Source organism: Mastigoproctus giganteus, chromosome 9 (assembly GCF_048544385.1).
Source record: "Mastigoproctus giganteus isolate SK-2022 chromosome 9, ASM4854438v1, whole genome shotgun sequence".
NCBI lineage: Eukaryota > Metazoa > Arthropoda > Arachnida > Uropygi > Thelyphonidae > Mastigoproctus > Mastigoproctus giganteus.
Genome location: NC_143583.1, coordinates 220,067,218 through 220,091,776, shown reverse-complemented (window position 1 = coordinate 220,091,776; position 24,559 = coordinate 220,067,218).

The window sequence follows — 24,559 nt, the reverse complement described above, 5'->3', positions numbered from 1 at the left end:
CGATTATAATAGATCAAATAGTAAAATCAAGATCAAATAGCAGAATAATTTCAGTGTAATCAGTATATTTAATTACGAGACTTACATCCGTATTTTATAGCACAGACAAATAAAAGGCGCTAAGTTTTTTACAGGATTTTCTCACTCAAAGTGTATGTTACTATCCCGAGTTTCTCCATTTTCACAACTTGTAGGACTTCTCTAAAAATAGAAGTATAATGTTACTTGTTAGTAATGTGATGTCACCTCATTGCTAACACTTCATTGCTAACACCTCATTCCACTTGATTAAATGTTATATGTGGTGGTGGAAATGAAAAAGTTCCAAGTCTGTATCATTATTTCTGCCTAAGGATAGGTTTTTGCTTTTAGATTTATTCTAATATTGATTTAATTAATTCTAATAATTCTAGAATTAATAATCCATTAATTCTGATATTGAGCGAGTTGGAGGTAGTGTCAAATATTGTTCAGGAGACTCACACCTTTTAACCACTTTGATACTGAATCTATTTATAACAAACATATTTTGAACCAAAATCTTTTTTTTTTTTTTTTGTAAATGTTTAGACATGCCCAGTGATGGATAACTCTGAGGCCCATGATGGATAGCTCTGATATCGTGAGATATCAGAGCTATCCACTTAACTACGTACTTAACATCGAATTAACGTCTGCGTGAATGTACCTGGCAAATGGTGGGTTCGTCCACTAGCGAAAGGAGTGACAGCCTCGCGTTGCCTAGGAACCAGCTATCCCATCTGTCCTTTTAGTGTACACGGCAGTGGATTCTGTGGATTCACCAGCTTTCTGTGGCTCAGAGAGAGAGAGCTGAATACAAAAACTGTTGAATGTGATTCCAGGTATCTGTCAATCTCCAACGTCTATCAGGTGCCGTTTTATATGCTACCTTAATCGATAGCCATAACCTGAAGTGAAGCCCCTCTTCAAGATTGGGATTTGGTTCCATGCATTATGAAAGCTATATTTATCTTTTTTTAACGTCTCTTTTTAATTACAGGTCCTAAAGTCAAAAAAGTTGTGTAAATTAGGAAAGATGGACAAAATCAGTCACCATGCAGTCATCCAATATTTGGAAGGGAAAAAAAAGGGACTAATTCATAAGGATATGGTTTTAACATTAGCAGAGGATACCCCTTCCTGTTCCATGGTTAAAAAGTAGGCAGCAAAATTTAAAAGATGACCCGCACTTTAGAAAACCTGTAACGTCCCTCACTTCAGAAGTTGTTGACGGTGTGCATGATCTGGTGATGAGCGTTCGACGAGCGACTGTTCAGTTTATTGCCAGCGTCTTGGGCACCTCATTTCAACGTGTGCACCACATAATAACAGAGGTTCTCGCTATGAAAAGGTGTCAGCACTGAGTCCGAAAGTTGTTGACTATAGAACAAAAACGCACAACAGTTGTCAAGTTAAGTGAACATTTGCACCGTTTTCAAGCAGATCCAGCAAATTTCCTTTCGAGATTTATGATCATGGATGGGTTCATCACTTTCATCCCGGGACAAAGGAGTAGTCCAAATAGTGGAAAGAAAGCTCTTCTTCCCTTCCTAAGGAAGTCAGGTCGATTTCTTCTGCTAGCAAGGTGATGGCATCGGTGTTTTGGGATTCTGATGGAGCGTTGCTAATGACAAAAGGAGCATATTACGCAGACCTTATGAAGCGTTTGCGTGAAAATATCAAAGACAAATTCCGAGGAAAACTTACAAAGGAGTCTTGTTTCACCAGGACAACGTACGTACTCACGAGTCTCTCATTGCCATGGCGGCACTGCGTGAGTGCAGCTTTGATATCTTGAACCATTACTCATATTCACTAGATGTAGCACCATCGGACCTTCATCTGTTTTCTAAATTGAAAAAAATACTGGCTGGCATCCATTTTACACCGACATTGATGTCATTGCTGCAGTAGATGAATTGCTGGAGGCCCAAGAGAATTTTCTTTGCATCTGTAATCCAGTGCATTGCAGCATCGGTGGCAAAAGTTTATTGACTCGAAAAGGGACTATGCTAAAAGAAAGGTAATATTTTACCAGACTCCAGAAATAAACCCCTCGTATTCAGGCCAGAACTTTTCAAACGCACCTCGTATGTGGCGATTTATAATAATTAACCTACTGTACTTGTACAATACAATCGCTGATACAATACAATCGCCGAATCGCTGATAAACCCTGATTGACAATCGCTGATTGATGGAGTCGAAAATTTAACAATTTTGCCTTGTTTGTCTTTATTTGCGTTTTGTTATTATAGAATATGACATTATTATACCATATTTATTAGTGTGGAGAAAATTTTTATTAATGTACATCTTCAGTATACGATATTCCATGTTATATTATTTGGGGGAAAAGCTGAAATGGTTTTTGTCATCACCATCTCTATAGAGCAGCCAACATAGTTAGCCGTGGCAAAAAAAACCAAAAAAAAAAAACGAGCTGACTTCGCAGGTTGAAGCCAACAACTTTTGAATGTTTGTCCATGGTCCTTGTTCATGAGCATGACAAACTTAGTTTTCAGCAAATGCATCACCTGTTAGATGCACTCGCACGTTTGTTGTTGGGTCGAGAAGCTGAATATGTATGAAACTTTGAGGTAGTGTAGTTGTTCTACGTGCAATGACTCAAAGTGTTTGTGGAATATTATTAATCAGCCATCAAAGATATGTCTGCATCTAACCAGCCATCACAAGCAGTGCGACAAGTTAAACTAGGTTAGTGAAGTTGACCTCTTAGATGCTGCCCTTTTTTTTTTTTTTTTTTCATTTATTTTTTAAATGGCAAGCTAATAAAGTTTTCTCTCATTTTCTGGCAGAGACCTCTTTCTTTCATTTACGACATTGATTAATATCGGAAATTTTCTTCAGAGAAAACATTTACTGCAATTTACTTAATTCAACTGATTCATTCATAACGATGACTTGAACAAATATCGCAGATTTTTTGAAAAAAAAAAAAGGGACTAATTTTCTTTCATTATTTTCTTCCTCTTTTGGTGGAGGGGGGAAAGTCCTCCCACATAATGAAATTAATTTCATGAACCTTAAACTGAAACTGATAAAACAGTGCCGTTCTTCCTAATAACACGATGACCATTTAATTAATATTGCAATCGACAAGAGTCAATTAAAATGAAAATTAATAGCGTATAGAATGAATTGAAAATTTTATGGTTTTTAACTCATTTTTAATTATTTTTTCGATTTTTTGCAATTTCATTTTTTGTGAAGTTGTAAAAATTAAAATGAAAAAAAAATGCATTTCAACACAAGGCCTCATTTGATGTTTCCTTATTGTGCGTACAAAGAAGTTAGTTTTCTTTTTCGTAGTCTTATAACGGGACTATGAAAGCTGGCACACACGCTCATTTAAATTAAAGATATTCTCTAAAAGGATATTCTAGACGTCTGTTTGTTTTTTCTTGCATGGACCACATGTTATTCTCATAGAAGTTGCATTTTGTAATCTTACTAATAACAAAAACGTGTGAAGCTCGCAGTGTTCGTCCCCTTACTTTTGAGATTTGCTTCCCCAGAATTTTCAGCCAATATTGGCAACTTTTTTAAATTCCAGTGGCACGTGTTGCTCTCACAGCTACCGGTAGAGTCAATATCTGTATGGTATCGCCACCTATGGAGCAAAAAAAGAATAATTTCTTTCATTATTTCTTCCTTTTTTGGAGGCGAGCGAAAGTCGTCCCATATACTGTAATATATTATGGGATAGATAGAGATAAGGAGAGTAGAGGTGGAGATTCATTAAGCTCAAAGCATTGGGTGATTTTACATTTAGGATAAGAGTTATAGTGACCTTCGTCCCGCTGCACACTCTACGGTCCCAGGTGCCAAGCGTTTCCGTGGCTAAGTGCGATTAAAGAGCGTTTCCTTGAGCGATTAAAGAGCGTTTTTTTCTAGTGCGGCTGAGTGTTTTTTTTTTTTTTTTTTTGTGTGAGTTCTCTCTTGCTCATTAAATTTTCTGTTAAGTAGCTCTACTTTCTTAAAAGAACTAAGAAGAGAGCCCAGAAGAAGAAAAGTATCTTTTTCTTTAATTTCACTAGCCTTACTAACTGTACTAACCTCTACGCTTGGCCACCAAGCGGCACTGCTCCTGCTTCCCTGTGGCAGGTAGCCTGGGTGGTAAAGTTAAACCCCCAGTGCCGAAAGGAGCCATCATGGATACAAACAGGTATCCACCTGTTTTAGAGCCTTCGAGCTCACGACCAAAAACTTCTGACATTGATCACGACTCCAGTCACCCTAAACGACTTCGAAGAGAAGCATAGTGTCATGATAAAATACCAAATTTCCTGCTGATACATTTTCTATTCTCCCAACCTGTGGGCAAGTTATCACCATTCCTAATTCAAAAATATATAGAATATACACTGAGTGATCACTGAAATATGACCATCCTTATGAAAACTGAATGCGACCCGTTGACCACGTGAGGTACGAGATTGCGCAGTTAGTCGAACTACGTCGCATAGACAGGGTGTCAGTGGTTCAGTAGGTAGTAAAATTCCGAGCGTGATTGGTAAAAGGAAGGATTTATCGGATATCGATAAAGGACAAATTGTGGGTACTCGACGAGCTGGAGCCTCGATTTCCTAAACGGCTGAACTGGTGGGGTGTTTGAGAGTCGCCGTAGTTAAAGTGTACCAGGACTAGCGTCAAAATGGTCAAACAACGACCCGGCGGCAAAACTGCAAAAGTCAGCGAAAGGTTGATGTTAGAGGTAAGCGCCGGGTCGACGACTCGTATAGGCGAACAGGTGCAGCACTGTTAAAGAGTTGACTACCCAATACAACATGTGCCAACCTCGAACTATAACTGGCATGACCATGCGTCGCACGCTTGCACGTATGGGCTATGCCAGCAGACGACCCTAAACAAGGTTCATCGGCGTAAAATACTCGCCTGATGCAAAACAGCATGCAAGTTGGACGTTAGAAGACTGGAAGAAGGTATGCTGGTCGGATGAGTCACGTTATTTACTCCACACCGTCGATGGTCGTGTACGGATTTGTCGTCAACGGCATGAAGCTCTTGATCCCCGCACGTTACACTTTTTAACGAATGGCGATGATGTCTTCCAAGATGACAATGTGCCGAGCCATCGGGCACTTTTTGTGCAGGAATGGTTTGAGGAACACAGTTCTGACTTCCAGCATATCGATTGGCCTCCGAACTCCCTCAATATCAATCCCATAGAACACAATGGAAAGGCATATCAGGCGTCTGGATACACCAATCACGTCCATCATACCTGCATTGCTGGGCGCATTACACACAGCTTGGTTGGCCATACCTCCCGAACGCTCCCGACATCTTGTTGAATCAATGCCACGTCAGATAGCTGCTATACTGAGGGCAAAAAGAGAACCCATGAAGTATTAGGTAGGTGGTCATAATTCAGTGATCACTCAATGTATATAATATCTTTATTGCAATCAGTGACTATTAGTTACATGGATGCCTGATGCAGTGTTCATAACAGCGACAATGCTAGGGGTTTAACATAAAAATTAACCAATACAGGAAAAATTACATAAAACAAATTATTAACACGGGAAATGAAAAAACATTTTTTTTTCCATACTACACCAGCCCGATAAAAAAATAAATAAATAAATAAAAAATAACTATGGCAGTCACTCTGCTGAAGATGAAAGCTGTTCCCTCACGATGCGTTTTCTGTAGGATTTGTCCTATATGAACTTTTCATAGTCGACTTCCATCTCCTGGATATTGTGGAGCATCTCCATCTCCACGATTCTATCGCCAATCCTGAGCCTCAACCACAGACTGCAGAGAGGGATCCTCCAGTTACACATCTGCCAAAAAACGGCATATTGATTCCACCCGCTATCATTTTAGTTGAGCCTAGTAATCGGAGGGTGGCGATCCCTTCCGAGACTTTTCTGTATTTAAGTAGTTTGGTAATATCTGTTGTGTGTGTGTGTGTGTGTTGGAAGTTTATGCTTGAAGAGGACATAGCAAAGAAGCAAGTACTCATCAGATGCAATGGTTTTTAGCGTGGTTTTTGTTGCCGACGCCCAGATTTCAAAGCCGTAGGTGACTGGCTGCAGAAACCTGTATTGAAGCGTGCACTCGGACTCTGTGACATGAAAGAGGTGTTGTTTGGCAAGCTTTCTGGATCTGCAGACCTTGTTGTGAATGTCTGCAACATGGTGTTCGAAGCTGAGTTTAGGGTTGAAGATAACGCCGAGATCTCTGTGCTTGGGTACTGGGGGTGATGAGGGGTTTCATGGATTTCCAGGTTTAGTTTCGTTTGGTTTGATTTAAATGAAAACACCATTTGTGCAGATTTATTTGGATTTATCTTTAGAGAGAACCGAGATAAGTATGTAATAAGATCCTTAAGGCTGTTAATGATGGTTTCGGAAGCAGAATCAAGTCGGGCGGTCCAGTGGATCCGATAGAGGAGCTTCAAGTCGCCGGCATAACTGATAAATTCCGTTTGCTGGCACAGGAATGGGGGATAACAGCCGCAAAGAGGAGCCGAGAAAGAATTCCGCCCTGGGGAACACCTATACAAATTTTCCTTGTGAATAATTTTTTATTCACAAGGAAATTTTTTATTCGCAAAGGCCGTGGTTGTAAGTAGCGACGTCAAGAGTTCAATATATTGCCTTTGATCTGGTATCTTCACAAAGTTGCATGAGGGGCTGGACGTCTATGCTGTCGAAGACTGGATATCCGGATAAACAATTGCCATCTCAGCCTTACTTGTAGCGCTCCCAGAATGGTGTTGGTGGTTGCCAACAGGTTGGTAATAGTGGACCTGTGTTTCAAGGCATAGTGAATAAATGGTGACTCACATGGCAGAACTTGCCACGTGAGTCACCATTTATTCACCTGGTTGGTTAGAATGGGAAGAAGGCACTTCTCCATGACTTTTAGGAGATATGACGCTTTCATTATTGGCCTGAATTGTGAAACTGAGGTCGCTCCTTGTATTTTTGGGATTGGTCGGATATATATTGGTTCCAGGCTGTTGGGAACATTTGCGTTTCGTGGATTCCATTAAGGATTCCTAGGAGTGCATCAATGATGAAAACACTAACGCTCTTAAGGATAACTTGTGGGATATCCGTTGCAAGACGTTGGTGGGATATCATTGATGATCTGGATAAGCTCTCTTTTTGTTATGATGAAAGGAAGCGAGGGCATCTCGCTGACAACTGCTGTGAATGCTCTTAAGGTCTGATGCTGACTCTGGCTGGGGTGTAGTCTAGGAATGTAATCTTGGGATGTAGTCTAGCCATTCGATCGGATTAATTATTATTATTAATATCATTTCCACATCACATATTTCCACTTTTTCCACATCAGTGGGCACTCCTGGAACAGCCTGGTTCGGCTAGAAGAGTGTACATTATGCAAATTCCAGTTGAATACATTCATTGGAATTGCAAGAGATCAAAACAGATTGCAAATACATAACAAGGTAAAAATCAATACAGGAAATAATAAACAATAAAATAAATAAATAACAAACAATAAACACAGTGGTGAATCCAGGAAAGCCTTTTCAGGGAATTCCTTTCACATAGCGTTTATTGTTCGTGTTTATAGAGTTCTTTCACTATGTCCAGTCTATAGCGCTTCGAGCTGCAGAAAGATGAGGCATCAATTCCCAGGGTGTTATACATTCCGAACGTATTTGCCGGGAACACTGACCTAATGTATTGCACATTTTGCAGACAAGATTGTAGACTAAGTGTTGAACTGCACCGAGTTCTTTGTGAGGTCCGAGGGTTTGCAGAAACCTCCCAAATATCAGGGGAATCCATTTGGCCGTATAGAGGTTGTGCCAAGGTGTATAGATTCTTCTCTTTGACTATGGTTTCCCAGGGTTTCATGCTTCCTCAGTTCAGTAGAGGAAGCGCCTGACCAGAGTACTGAAGCGTAGCGCGGTACGGGTATTAAATTTCTTCGGACGTAATCCAGGAGGAACTCTCGAGGCCTAAGGCCGACCAACTCTTACCGGGTTGCCCAGTACGCCGCAAGCGTTTTTAGCCTGGCCATCTTGAGGTGGTTGTCTTTGAAAGTAAGCCCATCATCCCACTTCAACCCCAAATCCGTTCACTATGCCTTGCCTTAAACGGTACCTTCCCAATCTTGATTGTTTTGTCGGTGTAGACTTTCATGGCTTCAGATTTGCTTCTGTTGAACTGGGCACGGGCTCTTGAGTATGCAATCCTATCTAGTGGGTCTGATGTTGCTTTCCATTTTGCATGTTCCCTTTGTTTATTCTGATATTCAAGGGTGAGCTGTTGGTTCCACCATGCTTTGGTCCGACAAGAGATTGAAACTGCTTTTGACGCTGCAGTTCGAGCAATTTCAGCCAGCAGGTAAAAAAGTGCAGCCCGAGCTATGGATGACATTGGTGTAGAACTTCCCAAGAAAAATTGATGCTGCAAAGCAGCATTTCTGTGAATTGAGGATGTGCAGTGTGAAGACAGTGATTAGCAATGTGAAGTGCTGATCACTGTCTTCTTAACTGGTGCCTAATGTTGCCAAGATGTCCTGGATTTGATTGGAAGAATGAGGACTACTGGTAGATTGGTCTGACATGAAGGCTGTTTCAGGCTGACTGTCAAAGGTGAGTGTGTCTGTTGCATAGATTAGGTCTAACAGGTTAGGTAGAGGCAAAATTCTGGAGGGTCAGACTTACTGCAGCCAGATTGGAGGATAACAATCTGCGAAGACTGTGTTGTCCTGAGCTAACATTAAAGTCTCCACACAAGTAACGATGCTTTGGGGTGGCATTGATTAATGATCCAGTAGGAGGACAACTGGATAAAGTGTTCTTAACTGTGGGAGAGGGGATGTAAACTGTGCACAAGTCAAGTCTGTTGCCTTGGATGCTGAGTGAGACTTGCAACTTCAAACAGTTCTGTTTTTAGAGTGGCTGAGCTAGTCAGTGAGAATTTGTGTGGTGAAGAGAATGCCTACATCACCATCAATCCTCCGCTCCCTGGAGGCAAAAATGCCTGAGAAGCAAGCGAGTTGAGAGAATGTGAGGTCCTCTTCATTGGCGGAGAGCCAAGTCTCTGTGATACGAATGATGTCATATAACCTTAACAGGAGAAGAATTTCCATTGTCTGAAGTTTATTTTTTAGGCTTCTAGCGTTTTGATAGAAGATCATGAACATCAAAGAAGTTTGGATGTATGTTCTTGTTGGAGCTCTGATGGCCTTCACAAATCGTCTGTGATTCGCTCGGAGGTAGTCCTCACCTCAATCTTCATATATCTCTCAGGCATTAGTGGTGGGTGATCATGTCGCTGGCAAGCTTCTATGGGGGCTCTTCGAATTTTGTGAAAGGTGGAAGTCCTTAAGTGGAGGCAAAAAAAAAAAAAACACTATTAGTTTTAGGCCACCCGAATAATTAAATTCACCTGCTGCATTGTGTGTGATGTTTTGTAAATTACGATGTTTTGTAAATTACGTGTTTGTAAATTATGGTCGATTTGCCTGTTTTGCTGGACAAAAAACCCGAGTAGCTTGGGGGGGGGAAACCTTGCTATCTACGCCTGAGACCGACTAACTCAACCGTGGAGTGAAAAATGCCCATTAAAGTTCCTCGCGTCATCGATGGGATTCGAACCCGGGCCTTTTTCACCCAGTGTGGGGAGGACGGTGACGATATACCACTGCGCTATATGCGCAGACGGAAGTTAGTGGCGGATAGTCATGTCTCTGGTCAGCTTCTCTGAGACAGTTTAGACCTTTAAGAAGGTCCGGTTCGGTATAATCTGAATGTTCCTCCCCAAACTGGATGGCGGATCTGAGTCACTTTTCCTTTCATTATGCATGGTTTCAAACTATTCAGGACGCTTCATCCTGGTAGAGGGATGCTTTGAAGTCTAGAAGTGTTTCACAAGTGCCCCTGCATGCCAAGATGATGCAAGGCTAAGTAGTTTGTAGTTAGATTCTGCTGTAGTGATTTTGAATGATGCATAATGTGATTGTTTGGTGGTAATTTCTGTATCTATACTTAAGTCTTCATTCAAATAAGAATTTATTGCTGAAAAAAATAAGATCTATTGCTGGACCACAAAAATGGTGAAAAGACTGCAATCCAGAGACCTCCTGATTGAAACAGCCACCTCAAAATATTCTAAGCGGCTGTTAAAGACATTTGGTGAGTTGACAGTATCAATTACTTTGCACAAAACCTTAAATTTATCAAAAGGTGTCATCAGCTAGTGGGACCTAATTAAAGTCTCTGAAGAAGAACTCCAGGAACTTGGCAGTCAAAAAGTAAAAAATGTGAAAAGGATCATGTCTAAAGATGGAAATCTCACTCCAACAAGATCCATCATTTTGACATTGACACTCCAGACTTACCATCCTCAATTAAAGCTGGCTATTTAAACTGTCGGATTCATCCTTACATTCCCAGTCCCGTTCATTGCTTTAAATGCCAGAAATACTGTCATTCCCAGCCCGTGACCACCAAATATGGAGGATGCGGAAAGGTCAGGGAATGACCACCACATATCCCCGGAGCAATATGGCCTTAGTTGCTAATGCTCCTAAAAACCAAACAACAGCAACAGAACGTACAGTGGTAACGCCATATGTCTCATGTGCGGATCTAAATAGCATACTAAAGTAGATTGTTCAATCACCAAACCTGTTTGTCCAAATTGCAAAGGGAGCCATCCAGGCTTTTCTAAAACATGGATAACAGGAAAGAAAATTCAAAAACAGAAAATAAAGTCACGTTTCCTGAAACACGTAGGCGAGTTATGTCGAGCATACCTAGTAGTCTTTCCTATGTAGCTTGCACTCGAAACTTTGTTTCTACTGCAGCACAAACGGATGTATCAGTTCCGCCTAACACCTCTCTAGCGAATTGGTTGAAAACTACATTTACAACCAAAAAAGATATTCCTCCAAAGAAAACTAGCGAAGCAACAAATACCCCAGTCAGCGTTCCTATTGATACTCCATTCGGTCCCTTTTGACAAAGAACAATTTATAATTTACTCAGACAAAAAAAAAAAAAAAAAAAAAAAAAACGGAATCGCCCACCAACAGGATGGAAGTAGTTGAGCGTTTAGATAATGAGGAGCCCAGTTTAGAACTCCATGCAAATGACACCATGGATTCTGGACGCCCGTTTCTTCCAAAAAAATAAAACAACACAGACAAAAATGCTCCACTTTCAGAAAAGAGTCACAGCTAAACCTAAATAATGTCTAATATCGTACAGTGGAAGGCGCCTCCGTAGCCAGGTGGGCAGGAGCAGCAGTGCGTAGCATACGCTTCTTGATTAGACCGGGGTTCGAGCCCGTGACCACCAAATACGGAGGATGCGGAAAGGTCAGGGAATGACCACCGCATATCCCCGGAGCAATATGGCCTTAGTATAATGCTCCTAAAAACCAAACAACAACAACAGAACGTACAGTCGAACTGCAGAGTACTAAGCAGCAATTCTAACGACTTAAGATATTTACTAATTCAATACAATACAATAGGAAACTTTCTTATCATCACTAGCGTCACCAAAATTTACAAATTATACGATGTATAGACAAGACACGATCTCGACGTCAAGCCCGCGAAGGACTAGCTGTGCTTGTGAAATCCAATATATCTCCAGACACTTATAGAAACTAAAAATTCACCTGAAGCTTTATAGAAAATAAATTTTTATTACGTCATACTAAAATGTTATAGGTTACAATATTGCAGATAGAAGAGAGATTCGAACAACTGAAGATTCACAATAATAGTTTTCATTTTTTATCGTATTTTTTCCATCTCTAAATAAAGAAACCAAAATTAAACATTGGATGGATTTACAAGCTAATTTGTCTGATTCTTCTTTAAAAGAAACTGACATCAGTACTATTGACTTGTGTGAAGAAATAGAAAATTTTTGACATGACGGGCGCATAGCTTTGTGCGGTTTCCACCAGATATGCACCCTCCCGTCCTCTTGAAATAACTGCAAATGGGATTCATCAGACAAGGAGACCCGTCTCCAACCATCCAAGGCCCAGTGCCGATGTTCTTTTGCCCAGTTGAGGCGTAGAGTCCTGTGCCGTAGTGTTAGCAATGGGACTCTGGTGGGTCGGCGACTCCTATAACCTATTGCGGCCAATGATCGCCTGATGGTCTTGGTGCTGGCGTTTCTGGCACCTGTCTCGTTGAAGTCGGCGGTGATTTGTGCCACTGTCTCTCTCCGGTTGTCTGAAACAATGCGAGACAGACGTCGACGGCCACGTTCATCCACCATCTTTCTTCCCCCCTCCAGGGCTGTCCACGATGAGATGTTATTCCGGAAATGACGTATTCCCGATACACTCTTGATACTGTCGATCGGGGATGGTGCAATTTCTGTACCACCTCCGCGATAGAGTTACCCATGCGTTGGGCACCCACTATCACCCCCCTCTTTCAAAGTCTGTTAACTCATGACGTTTATCCATACTAACATCGAACAGTGATGCAATGTACCTATATACAGTACATGCCAAATGGTCCACTAGCGAGAGGGGTGATAGCTTCGCGTTGCCCAGGATCCAGGTATCCCATGAATTCTTTCCTTTCAGTGTAGTTCTGCCTTGAATTTATCTAAACTGTCTACTTCCACACCGACAGATGGAAGTTTGTTCCAGAAGTCAACCACTCTCTGGCTAAAGGCGAATTAAAAATGAAAAAAAAAAAAAAAAAAAGGCACAATAAATAAAAAATAAAAATGGTAAAGAACTATGTAAGGTCAACAATGACGCTAGAAAAGTTAACAAATTTGAGTCTCATTAGTACTGAAAGAGATATTGTTTCCAGTTTAAATATTTCTGAAATTGTCAGCGATATTTCAATGAGAAAATCAAAAAGAATAAATATTATTTAGTTTTTTACTATGATATTATTGTATTCTTCTTTTTTATGTAATTTTTATGTATAAACATAATACTTTTGTATGTATACCCTTTACTTCATTGTTTCTTTACTAATTATTTTTTTATTTATACTTCCTATTAGTTGTAATTAAGTAAATTTCTTTGTCAGTAATTAAAATTGTATTGCTTTTGTTATTATTTGTCGTTATATGAATAAAAATACAACAAAATATATAAATATTTTTGCGGGGCGCTAAATTGTGATTGGCAACCGGGCGCCACATTCCCCTAGGAACGCCCCTGCACATTTAAATAACATTCTCTCCCCCTCCCCCGAAAGCACTTTGTAGTGAAATTCATATCATTCCCATTCCTGCATTGTTCTTTCTGATCTGGTGTCTAATACACTGGTCGACAAAAAAAAAAAAAAAATAAATAAATAAACAAATAAAAAATAAAAACGCTTTTTTCGCTCCTTTTTAAAATTTACTGTGATTCGTGTAGATTTGACGTCTGAATTCAAATATGGCAACCATATTGCTGTAACGCCTACAAACTTTGTGAACGGTGAACCATAGTGTAGATCACATATTAAATTTTAGCTCCCTAAAAAATCTCAAGACTGTCTACTTTTCTGACTCATACTTGTTGAAGTTCAAAGCACCGACCTGACTAATATTCTTAAGAGAAGCTAGAACGTCACAGAATCCTAGCTATACAAACCGACATTCCTAAAGTGAAAGGGGTGTAAATAAAGTGTGGTGGAGCCTCTCCCATATCTTCGTTGTGTCGTTCAGTAACATTCCTGGGATAACCACATGTCAAGACGTCGGGACTGGCAACGCTAAATTCCTTTTCACTGTCGCCATGCCTGACTCGGTAAAACAGAAACATCCGCTCTCACCAGGACAGAGCATAAAGATGTACTGCTTCAGTAGTACATCTTTATTACCCCTACTCGACTGGAAACATATCTTTCACGCGAATCGAAATTGGATTACTCAAAATCGGAGTTCAGTTCCTCCATGGCAATGTTTTCTTCCGTAGCACCTACTGGAATCACCCATGACATAATCATGTAGCTGTCGTATATTTTGCAGCATAAATAAAAGAAGTGCTGAACAAACAAGTTTGGGAATCCGGCCATGTTCCACCTTAATCCAATTCTATTCTGAGCGGCAGTGGTCATTTGCGCAGATTTTTTTTATTGCTGAAATGGTAAACTGAACTAATTGTGTGAGAACCACTTATGGTTTAAAAGCATTTAAAGTCTGGTTTTTTTTTTTTTTTTGGTTTTTTTTAAGGGTGATCTCCCAAACACGAAAGGTGTTTGAACCTATTGTACTTAGTAATGCAGAGTAATGAAGGAGGCGCCTCCGTAGCCAGGTGGGCAGGAGCAGCAGTGCGTAGCATACGCTTCTTGATTAGACCGGGGTTCGAGCCCGTGACCACCAAATACGGAGGATGCGGAAAGGTCAGGGAATGACCACCGCATATCCCCGGAGCAATATGGCCTTAGTATAATGCTCCTAAAAACCAAACAACAACAACAGAACGTACAGTCGAACTGCAGAGTACTAAGCAGCAATTCTAACGACTTAAGATATTTACTAATTCAATACAATACAATAGGAAACTTTCTTAGCCGACCGGGCTAGCCGAGTGGGTAAAGTACCTGCCCGGCAACCCAAAGGTCGCGGGTTCGATTCCCGCCTCGGGCTTGGATCAAAGTACTGCAAAACCCTTGGGAGGTGCAATATGGCCACAGAAGCCGATGCGCCAACAACTACCAAATCAAAAAAAAAAAAAAAAAAAATGAAGGAGGCAAAGTTAGTTTAGTGAATTTAGAGTTGAAATGCGAATCAGAATATCTCCTGAAATGGTAACCAGAAGAACAGTGCCCTTGTAAATATCCATAGAAAACGTGTACAACCGAAACTGAACATTTGTGACAGAGTAGACTTACTCAATTTATTACTGGGGGAGGAAAACCATAATCTGAGGAGCAGCATCAAACAGAAAGAATTTAGTAAAAATCTACAAAGTTCAAATTCTTTACTAAAAAATTAATGAAAATAAAAAAAAAGTCGGTCGGAAACAAAAGAAAAAACAAATCTAGTTTTTGGATAAAGAAATTATAGATTTAATATTAGTATTATATATTCATATAGTGCAAGGAAGATAAAGGAAGATAGATAAGAAAATACAAATTATGTACTTCTTCATGTCGGTACTGTACAGTTGACCTTTGAATTTCTTCAAACTCAACTACCTGCGGATTTCTGGAACAAGTTGCCTCCGCAGGTAGTCAGCCTCAACCACCTGCGGAGGCAACTTGTTCCAGAAATCAAGAATTCACTGACTAAAAGAAAACTTCCAACAATCTAATCTAAACCTGAAGCTCTGTAATTTGAAGTTATGGCACCTAGTCCTGGCACTAGAAGTTATGGCACTAGCCGTCTCAGAGCCTTATAAACCTGAATTTACTCTTACGATCACCCTTTTGCCGATTTGCTCGTCTTTAGACCCTTTCAAGACGCTCTTTTTTTTTTTTTTTTTTTTGATTTTGATGAAATCTCCACACCACACAATATTCCAATGCAGTCTTGCAATTTCCTTATACTGTATGTGGAATTATGATCTCCCTATCTCTGCAGGATAATGTTCAATTAATTATCGCTAGGACATCATGGGTTTTCCTGGCCGCCTGTTTACTGCTCAAAAAATTTCATATCTGCCCGTACCGTAACTCCCAGATCCCTTACTTCCTCTACTGATTTTAATTCAAACGCACCAAGTGTATAAGACACTTGGGGGTTGCTATTCCCCAAGCGTAAGAACCTTTGAGTATATGACCATTTTGTAATTCCAAGTGTAAGACCGGTCTGCTGCATTAAAACATAGCTGCAACTTTTCTGACTGTTATTGAAGCCTGTTCAAGTAATTCTGAAGGAGTGCTGCTTGGCACTGATCATTAGCGACTCGCCCAAACTTTACGTTTTCTGGAAATTTTTTCATCACGCCCTTTATTCCTTCATCGATGTCGTTTATGAAAAGCAGAAACAACGGTGGCCCAACAACCGATCCTTGAGGGACTCTACTTTCTACTTTACACTAATCGGAAGAATATCCATTGATCACGACCCTCTGCCTTCTTCCATGCAGCCACCCTGCAATCCATCATGAAATCTTTCCAGTAATCCCAACATATTCCAGCTTACACAGTTAACCTCTCATGGGGGACTGAGTCAAATGCTTTGCTGAAATCTAAATAAACTATCTCGAAATTATTCCCTCCATCCAGCTCATGAGTAACTTTGTCAAACTGGTTTACTAGCTCAGTTAAACATAATTTTACTTTAATAAAAGTATGATGTGTGTCCTTTTAAGAAAGCCATTTTTTTTCTAAATGTCCCTGGATTGCACGCTTAATCATTGCCTCTAAGACCTTCTCTAGCACTGAAGTCAGGCTAACTGGCCTGAAGTTGCCCACTTCACTCTTAGACCCACTTTTATGTATTGGCGATACGTTTACACGTCTCCAATCCAAAGGAATCTCTCCCAAGTCCAATGATGCCTTCATAATTAACCTCACTGGTTCAATACATTCTCTGGCCGTTTCTCTAAAAATTACTGGATATATATGGCATCAACTCCGGCAGCCTTATTTGCCTTTATGCTCCAAAGTTTTTCTAATAATGAGTTATAAATAATTTTGAAATCACTAATTTCATATGATTCAGCACCCTCTCTTCAGCACGAGAGGCATTTCTTCAGTAAAGACCGATGCAAATTACTTTGTTGTTGTTGTTATTGGGGTTTGATGGCGAATAAGCTACTTTGGCTATAATACGTCTTGCAAATTACTTATTCAATTCATCAGCAACATCAGCTTAGTTATCCAAGACTACCAACAAGGGGCCGATCTGATTCGTTTTCTTCTTTCTTGTATTCATGTACATAAAAAAATTCTTTGTCCTCATTCTTTGCTCTCTTAGCCAGTGCTTTCTTATATTCAACCTTCCTCCCCCTAACTTTATATGTGGTACAGTTACTGATTAATATGTACAAAGAGTGTCTGAAAAGTTTTAGGACTACATTCATAAAAAATCGAAACTCAAGAAAAATTTATTATCATTTAGTCTTCAAAGTACATCCCTCGTAACTGGATACACCGTTTTGCACGATCGTTCAGCTTCTGTTTAACTCCCTCTGTTTAACCCTGTTTAACTCCCTCGTCACGCTGGTTTAGATCTCTGAAACTCGGTCAAAATGGTGCCCCTTCAGGTGGGATTTCACTTTAAAGAACAGAAAATAATCAGTAGGTGCCAAATCCGGCGAATATGAGGAATGGTAAAAGTACCTCACGACATGCCCTTCCATGCGGGAAACTGCTTGATGATGGTCGCATTGTGTTAAGGTGCATTGTCGTGAAGCCAGATCTACTCACCTGAATCGGCCGCGTCTTGCCTAACACGTCGAATTCTTTTCAATCTATCTATCACTTCTCTGTAAAATTCAGAGTTGACTATCCGTTCTTCCGGTACAAATTCTTTGTGCACAGCTCCTTGCCAATCAAAACAAACTATCAACATCGTCAAAACGATGTTGATGGTTTCGAACCAAATTCGATACTTTTGGAACCAGAATTTATTCGGCCTCGGCGAATTTTCTCCAACTCATGCAGCTGATTATCTTTTTGTTTCGGGTTCATACGCAAAGCACCAGAGTTCATCACCAGTTATGATTTTTTTTATAAGTCCTGGATCATTGTCTGCCACCCAATCAAATATAGACACGCAGCAACTTGTTCCTCCTTCTGTTCAGCCGTCAATGAGCGCGGCACGAACTTCGAGCATCCTTTCCTTTTTTTAAATCTTCAACAACAATCGAACGCATAGTATCCTTGCTGATGTGAAGCTGGTCTGCTATCATTCCGAGGGAAGCGACGATCTTCATTAACAGCTGCCATACTTTTCGATGGTCGAGTCCGTGCAAGACTGGGATGGGTATGGGCAGTTCCTTCACGGAACCTCCCATACTAGCAAAAAATATTGGATCGTGATAGTACTTCATGTCCATAAGCTACACTCACCATTGCATCTGTTTCATAGTGGCATAGTATTTAGGTTCAGGCGCCACCGGTGGTTTCCCACATCTGCACCATATGTACTCTGTGATGAAATGCAGAACTACTGCACAGCCAGAAAAAAAGTGTAATGTCTGGTTAATGTAGTATTGTGCTTTGTTCTGTTGTTGTCTGGCTGCTTGGCCGCGGGGCCCCTACTGGGACTCCACGTTGCCCGCCACAACCACTGGGAGGTGAGCCAGGCTGCCCATTATACTCTGGCTGCCTCTGCCAGGGTTGCCTGAGCTTCCTGACAGAAGCCATAAAAAAAAAAATAAATAAATAAAAATAATAAGAAAATAAATAAAAAAAATAAATAAAATAAAAAATAAATAAAATAAAAAATAAATAAAATAAAAAAATAAAAAATAATAAATAAAAAATAAAATAAAAAATAAAAGTAATAAAAAAAGTGAAGAGTAAAAAAAAAAGTTGAGACTGTAAAAAAAAATAAAATAAAAAGATAAGAGAGCATATGGGGGGGGAGTAAGAGAAGAAGAAGAGGTCAAATGTGGGGAACAGTAGTTAGAGTGGACCAAAGAAGGAAGGCAGTCCACTCTAAGGAAGAGGATGGAGAAGGGAGTTGAAAATTACAGGAGCAGGTGCTCCTGTGAGTATCCTGCACCCAGGGTAAATTGCATTATCCTATCCCAGTAGGGGATCTCAGGGGTGGCACGTTATTCTGTTCTGCCCTGAGTTCCGCAAGTCTTGCTCTTCTACAATTGAAAACAGACTGGGCGTAGCGTGTTAAGGCTAGGTATGTGGCCTCTTCTTGAAGTAAAGTTGACTCCTGATTGCGGGGGTTTCCTTGAATCTCTGTGAGGAATTGAAGTCTGGCGTTGTCGTAAGACAACGCCAGACTTAAGGTGGACCACCTTATGGGAACACCTTATGTACACTCGTACATAAGGTGTTCCCAGGACTCCTCTTCACCACAGTGGCAATATGGGTTATTTTTCTGTTCCCATAGCCGTTAGTTTTTGCTGGCACGGTCCATGGCCTGTAAGCAGGAAGGTGACTTGCAATCCAGGTGAGTACCAGGGAGGTGGCTTTGGGGAAGTCCGACTAATTGAGGGAATGAACCTTTTGGTGATTGCTCCTTTAGGCGTTGTGTCCCATATTTCTTGCCAGTGGTTTTGTAGGTGGTCTGCAATATTTCTTCTTTCCTTCTTAGGGTCATTTGCATGGTTCAATTGCAGGTTTAACAATTGCGTTGGGATTCCCTTCTTCAGGCGCTGGAAGAGACCCCTCTTGACAACTTCCAGATAGAAAGGTAAGTATCCTGCAATGACTTGTAATGCAGGGGTGCTGACAGTGTAGCACGCCCTGGTAACCGATAATAACATAAATCTTTGAATGGAATCAAGCTTGCGCTTGTTCCTTTCCAGGATTGCCTTTGTTTCAGTTGCACTTTTTCTGGCTTTAAAACAAAATTTTATCGCCACTCTTTGCTCTTTCCTTGAATTCATGACAACGGGATTTTACTGCGCCAAACTTAAACACGATTTTCGAGTAGAACGCCTTTGTGCACACTGATGAAACTTGGCACAAACCCAGTTCAGACCTGATAGTAAATAGTTTCAAAAGTGGCCAATGCATAGCGCTATTATTGTCGTTTAAGAACAAAATCAGTCCTAAAATAATACCTTGTACGTTTAAGACAAGAAAGGTTAGAGATCAAAATTCTTCCAAACAGAAAAATATCACCTTGTCTAGTAATTTAGATATCATCAGGTATTACTGAAGGTGAAGCGAATTTTTCGATTAAAATCGACCAGATTCACTCCCCCTAGTACAGAATGAACAAGGAATGAGTTACTGCAACTTCAATTGCGTTTACCAAAGCAATTGAAGTCTTTTATACTTAACCTTGTCGAATGCTTTCTGAAATGTCGAGTTTCGTCATCTGATTTTGCTGTACCAAATTCACCCAAATCAGAATATCTCCTGTGAATCGAGAGGGACGGAATCTGTAATTTGACCATTAATCGGGCGGTGATAATTTTTACATTCGTATAAAGTGAAATACTGCGTATATATCAAATTAAGTGTGTCACTTTAAACCCATTTTGTATTCAAACGCTGTTTTACTCTAGCTCTATTTTTTAGTATTTATGTTATTCTATAATTTTTTCCTGTTATCTCAGAATAATCTGTGAACTCCCAGTTTGTAATTTCCTAGCCAATGGCCTTGAAGAGCTTTGCATTACCATGTGCAGATTTCCCAGCAGCAATGAAACCATCATGGAATACGAAAGAGGAGACTTAAAACGGCAACACAAAATAGAAACACACTTTCTGGAGCACAGGTTAAAGAATAAATGGAGAAATGCCAAAAGGATCAAAAGACTTCTGCTGTCAAGATTGTTCGAAATTCTTGTGTGATTTCTTTCTGGCGAAAAACCAAAGAGAACATTGAGTGAGAAGCAGTTGGTATTGTAAGAGGAGATTTGCCAAGATCATAAACGCTTGACTTATGCTGCTTTCTTTACACCCAACAAGCCAAGATAAAAAATAAACGATTACACGGGAAAAATCGCTGAATACAGAGCTGAAAGCAAATTAGGTAGGGTGAATGACAGGTAAAATGTGCACAGCGTAAAATGCAAAATACTGGCGCTTTCAAAACTCAAAATAATACAGTAACCGTGATTCGCGAACTGTTTCAAACACGATCGAACTCTTCGTAAACTCAAAATCGATGATTAGTAATATAGAAATTAGGGGGAAAAAGAGAGAGAAAAAAAAATATGAAGCAAGGTAAGCGGAAGTTTTGGCAGAAACTTTCGTTCACCTTATTTCATCTTTTTTCATTCATCTTCTGCCTGTTCCACCAAAATAAGGACAGGCAGAAGTTGCTTATGACATTATTCTTGTCCCGAACTTTAGCACATTAGTCGGAATTCTCATTCGTACGAGAATAATTTCTGAGATGGAATGGGAGAATGAATGAGGACTAGTTCCAGAACAAATTAGCCTGTCCTAGTCCCAGCTTTCAGTTCATTGCCATCATACGTGAAATTGAAGTGAGTTGTAAGTGTGGGCAAACATCAGGAAATAAAAAACATATATATATTTATGGGCATCCAGAGAAAACAAAAGAAAAATAAAATAATAATAAAAAATCACAGAAACCATTGCGCGTTAATTTAAAACAAAAATCCAAATAATTATAATAATTATTTTAAAATATAAGAAATATAATAGGAAGTTTTTGCCAGCTTTCAATAACCAGCCGGTAAAAGTTGTTTTTTTTTTTTTTTACTTGGTTTCTGTCAGGAAGCTCAGGCGACCCTGACAGAGACCAGCCAGGGTATAACGGGCAGCCTGGCTCACCTCCCAGTGGTGGTGGCAGGCAATGTAGGATCCCACTAGGGGCCCTGCGGCCAAGCAGCCAGAGACAGAACAAAACACAATACTTCATAAATAAGACATTACACTTTTTCTTTCCTTTGCAGTAGTTCTGCATTCCGTTACAGAGTACATACGGCGCAGATGTGGGAAACCACCGGTGGCGCCTGACCCAAAATACTATGCCACTGTAACCAGTCGGTCCTGACACTTCCATAAAAGATACATGAAGCTATCATGCTGGTTTCCAGAAAGTGAGCAATCTGCTTTCTGCGTATTTGTACACTAATAAAATAAAATAGTACACATAGAGTGTAAGACAAAGAATACAGCAAAGAATTTTTGATTGAAATAATTTGGTTTCGTGTCTTTATTATTATTTTTATTATTATTATCAGTTTATAAAACAAACACCCCGGCAAAGAAGTTATCTAGGAGGGTGGCTCACATATACATCGAATATAACTTATTAGATAGGAACATATTCAACCCCAGGGGCTCACATCTGGTGAGTATAGGCTTCGCACACCCAGGATCCTGAGCTGGATATCATCATTCTTCTTTTTCTTGGTGAGTCCTTTCTACTCTCTCTCTCTCTCTCTCTCTCTCTCTCTCTCTCAGGGTAACTCGGGAAATTTTTTTTTTTTTTGGCTGGTGCAACATAAGCCTCAGGCTTCCTTGCACTATATGGCTAATAATACAAATGTGTACCCAAGCACTTTCAGCGCACTCCATATTTCGCCTATGATGATCATTATATTTTTGCGTGAAAGAGTATTTATGTAAGAATGTCAGCAATAAATTTATCACTAATGGGCTCTGGTTAGAAGGACTTAGACAATTTAATTTTCATTTTTTCTTTTTTTTTTCTAACGTGTAAACAAGCACACGCTGTTCTCTTTTCGACTTTATTTTCAGTGCGTTGAATTAAGTGATAATAGATGGCGCGATGTACAGTATTATTTCAGTGGAATGAAGGCTAATTTTTCTCTAGAAATTTAGACTTGTGGCTTCAAGATAATTATATTATTATCATTATTATTATTATTATTATTATTATTATTATTACTAGCCATATAGTGCAAGGAAGCCCGAGGCTTATGCTGCACCAGCTAAAAAAAAATTTTCAGAGGTACCCTGAGAGAGAGAGAGAGAGAGAGAGAGAAACAGAAGTAGAAAGGAATCACCAAGAAAGAGAAGAATAAATAAGACCAGGGCCGTGCAAATGGGGGGGGGGGGTGCATTGAATGCGTTGCACCGGGGCCCCGATTTAAGGGGCCCTATTCGAGAGCCATCAAAGTCTCAACATAAATAAACGAGGCTCCTTAACCTCTTTTGCATCCGGGTCCCCAAGTACTGGGTCACCTTAAACAAGGCAGTATATCAACATTTTATTTTCAAGACTTTATGTATAAACAAACTGAAAAAGGAGAATGGCAAAAAGGTGTGATCTTTATTAGGAACAACTCGCTACAAGACCCAGTTTGCCTTGAGAATAAGATACCACTCCCACATTGAATTTGGCGCTATTGAGTAGTATCGCATTTTATTTAGTCAAGTAAAAATAACATTCCTTAATTTAAAGAAGTTTTGCCTCGTTGTAGCTGATCGGAAGGCATATCACGTACAAAGCCAATCTCCATTCAACCAGTGTTACACGTTTATAAGAGCTAAAAGCAGATAATAGCTGACTTGCTCTTCATTCATTACAGAGCCAATTAGATGTTCGTACATTTCTAAACAGAGGTTTACGTTTGTGAAATGTAATCGGTAATAATATTTTGAAATTTATTTTCAAGGTCTTGCGAATAGCTTACCTTTAATGTTTGTACACAACAGTATTTTTTATGAAGCACGAAGGCCAGAGATCGGTAAACTTATTATTATTTTTATTATTATCATTAAGCAGAAACGAGAAATAGTTTAAGAAACCAGAATTTTATTTATATTTTTTTAAATAAGGAGAGAAACAAATAACGGTAGTACTTTGTCCATCATTAGTCACAATTCTACCGGATGCACTGGTAGAATTGCAAACTAGTTTTTAGTGTGTCTGCCTGTTATTTATTTATTTTTGGGTATAAAACTTTCATTTACGAATTACATTTGACCTAACCCCTACTCTAAAACTTTAAACTTTGGCTCTTGTCCAAATCAATCGATTAAATCAACCCCTCAACGCCACTCAACGAAACGCATCCTAAATGATTTTGTGATGATTGAGAAGAAAGTGGAATAGTTTAAAGCAAAAACTAAATAAATCACATGAAGTTGATGGAAACTGTCCCAATTATATTAAGAGAAAATAAAAATTATATTAAGCAAATATTTTTTTCGTAATTATGAGAGAATCCTTGGATTCTGGTGAAGACTCTATAAACCGGAGATGTAGAAATATCTCCCCTATTCACAAAGCAGACCAAAGGGAGTGATTACAGACCTGTTAGCTTAACTTCTGTTCCAGGGGAATCAGTGGAATCAATGGTTAAAGAAGTATTGCAGGAGAATTTTGACAGGAACGGGGTTGTACTGCAGTCACAGCATGGATTTCTTAAGATACTGTGCTATAGTATCCAATTAGATTGGATACTATAGCACAGTATTGGATACTATAGGATATATTGGATACTATTTAAAAATAACTAAATGCACAAGGCTTAATACGTTAAAAGTTAAATATCTATATAATATCGATGTAGATACACCATAGACAACTCTTAAGAAACTACGATGGTAGTTGTTGTAGTAGGCATCATTTACTCATTTTTTCATATTGTGCTCTTCTTTCACAACGAGTTGCCATGACTATTTTTTTTTTTTTTTTTTTTTTATGAAAACCCCAAACACGAAAGGTATCAAAACCTATAGTACTTAGTGCCGTGCATGGGTTGAAGGAGAAGTATGGGGGAAGGGGGATGCTGGAAACTTTGCTCTAGAGACTAAACATGGGTTTCACCACTTCAAGCCTCCAATAAGCAAAGTGGTGGTATTTCACCGGTTGATGAAAGTCATCTCATTCCAGGAGAGTGAGTAGTAAACCAACTACTCACTCTCCTGGAATGCCACTTCCAGATCACAGGGAACATATTATGCTTTCTCTCCTCTCTTCTGAATAACAGAGTTATAAAGCTTCATACAGGAGATCGCACCCTTACTAGATCCGTCA